The sequence below is a fragment of the Salvelinus alpinus genome, chromosome 26 (assembly GCF_045679555.1).
Source record: "Salvelinus alpinus chromosome 26, SLU_Salpinus.1, whole genome shotgun sequence".
Classification (NCBI taxonomy): Eukaryota; Metazoa; Chordata; class Actinopteri; order Salmoniformes; family Salmonidae; genus Salvelinus; species Salvelinus alpinus.
The window spans coordinates 1,239,776-1,242,811 of NC_092111.1; positions in this window are offsets into that span (position 1 = coordinate 1,239,776).

Here is a 3,036-nt window from a genome sequence, read left to right on the forward strand (position 1 = left end):
CTTTCCCAATGATAAGTAAAGACCGTTTGGCCTACCTTTCCCAATGATGAGTAAAGACCGTTTGGCCTACCTTTCCCAATGATGAGTAAAGGCCGTTTGGCCTACCTTTCCCAATGATGAGTAAAGGCCGTTTGGCCTACCTTTCCCAATGATAAGTAAAGACCGTTTGGCATACCTTTCCCAATGATAAGTAAAGACCGTTTGGCCTACCTTTCCCAATGATGAGTAAAAGCCGTTTGGCCTACCTTTCCCAATGATGAGTAAAGGCCGGTTGGCCTACCTTTCCCAATGATGAGTAAAGGTCGTTTGGCCTACCTTTCCCAATTATGAGTAAAGGCCGTTTGGCCTACCTTTCCCAATGATGAGTAAAGGCCGTTTGGCCTACCTTTCCCAATGATGAGTAAAGGCCGTTTGGCCTACCTTTCCCAATGATGAGTAAAGGCCGTTTGGCCTACCTTTCCCAATGATAAGTAAAGACCGTTTGGCCTACCTTTCCCAATGATAAGTAAAGACCGTTTGGCCTACCTGTCCCAATGATAAGTAAAGACCGTTTGGCCTACCTTTCCCAATGACGAGTAAAGGCCGTTTGGCCTACCTTTCCCAATGATAAGTAAAGACCGTTTGGCCTACCTTTCCCAATGATAAGTAAAGGCCGTTTGGCCTACCTTTCCCAATGATGAGTAAAGGACGTTTGGCCTACCTTTCCCAATGATGAGTAAAGGCCGTTTGGCCTACCTTTCCCAATGATGAGTAAAGACCGTTTGGCCTACCTTTCCCAATGATGAGTAAAGGCCGTTTGGCCTACCTTTCCCAATGATGAGTAAAGGCCGTTTGGCCTACCTTTCCCAATGATGAGTAAAGACCGTTTGGTCTACCTTTCCCAATGATGAGTAAAGACCGTTTGGCCTACCTTTCCCAATGATGAGTAAAGGCCGTTTGGCCTACCTTTCCCAATGATGAGTAAAGGCCGTTTGGCCTACCTTTCCCAATTATAAGTAAAGACCGTTTGGCATACCTTTCCCAATGATAAGTAAAGACCGTTTGGCCTACCTTTCCCAATGATGAGTAAAAGCCGTTTGGCCTACCTTTCCCAATGATGAGTAAAGGCCGGTTGGCCTACCTTTCCCAATGATGAGTAAAGGCCATTTGGCCTACCTTTCCCAATGATGAGTAAAGGCCGTTTGGCCTACCTTTCCCAATGATGAGTAAAGACCGTTTGGCCTACCTTTCCCAATGATGAGTAAAGGCCGTTTGGCCTACCTTTCACCAATGATGAGTAAAGGCCGTTTGGCATACCTTTCCCAATGATGAGTAAAGGCCGTTTGGCCTACCTTTCCCAATGATAAGTAAAGACCGTTTGGCCTACCTTTCCCAATGATAAGTAAAGACCGTTTGGCCTACCTGTCCCAATGATAAGTAAAGACCGTTTGGCCTACCTTTCCCAATGACGAGTAAAAGGCCGTTTGGCCTACCTTTCCCAATGATAAGTAAAGACCGTTTGGCCTACCTTTCCCAATGATAAGTAAAGGCCGTTTGGCCTACCTTTCCCAATGATTAGTAAAGGACGTTTGGCCTACCTTTCCCAATGATGAGTAAAGGCCGTTTGGCCTACCTTTCCCAATGATGAGTAAAGACCGTTTGGCCTACCTTTCCCAATGATGAGTAAAGGCCGTTTGGCCTACCTTTCCCAATGATGAGTAAAGGCCGTTTGGCCTACCTTTCCCAATGATGAGTAAAGACCGTTTGGTCTACCTTTCCCAATGATGAGTAAAGACCGTTTGGCCTACCTTTCCCAATGATGAGTAAAGGCCGTTTGGCCTACCTTTCCCAATGATGAGTAAAGGCCGTTTGGCCTACCTTTCCCAATGATGAGTAAAGGCCGTTTGGCCTACCTTTCCCAATGATGAGTAAAGGCCGTTTGGCCTACCTTTCCCAATTATGAGTAAAGGCCGTTTGGCCTACCTTTCCCAATGATGAGTAAAGGCCGTTTGGCCTACCTTTCCCAATGATAAGTAAAGACCGTTTGGCCTACCTTTCCCAATGATAAGTAAAGACCGTTTGGCCTACCTGTCCCAATGATAAGTAAAGACCGTTTGGCCTACCTTTCCCAATGACGAGTAAAGGCCGTTTGGCCTACCTTTCCCAATGATAAGTAAAGACCGTTTGGCCTACCTTTCCCAATGATAAGTAAAGGCCGTTTGGCCTACCTTTCCCAATGATTAGTAAAGGACGTTTGGCCTACCTTTCCCAATGATGAGTAAAGGCCGTTTGGCCTACCTTTCCCAATGATGAGTAAAGACCGTTTGGCCTACCTTTCCCAATGATGAGTAAAGGCCGTTTGGCCTACCTTTCCCAATGATGAGTAAAGGCCGTTTGGCCTACCTTTCCCAATGATGAGTAAAGACCGTTTGGTCTACCTTTCCCAATGATGAGTAAAGACTGTTTGGCCTACCTTTCCCAATGATGAGTAAAGGCCGTTTGGCCTACCTTTCCCAATGATGAGTAAAGGCCGTTTGGCCTACCTTTCCCAATGATGAGTAAAGGCCGTTTGGCCTACCTTTCCCAATGATGAGTAAAGGCCGTTTGGCCTACCTTTCCCAATGATGAGTAAAGGCCGTTTGGCCTACCTTTCCCAATGATGAGTAAAGGCCGTTTGGCCTACCTTTCCCAATGATGAGTAAAGGCCGTTTGGCCTACCTTTCCCAATGATGAGTAAAGGCCGTTTGGCCTACCTTTCCCAATGATGAGTAAAGGCCGTTTGGCCTACCTTTCCCAATGATGAGTAAAGGCCGTTTGGCCTACCTTTCCCAATGATGAGTAAAGGCCGTTTGGCCTACCTTTCCCAATGATGAGTAAAGGCCGTTTGGCATACCTTTCCCAATGATGAGTAAAGGCCGTTTGGCCTACCTTTCCCAATGATAAGTAAAGACCGTTTGGCCTACCTTTCCCAATGATAAGTAAAGACCGTTTGGCCTACCTGTCCCAATGATAAGTAAAGACCGTTTGGCCTACCTTTCCCAATGACGAGTAAAAGGC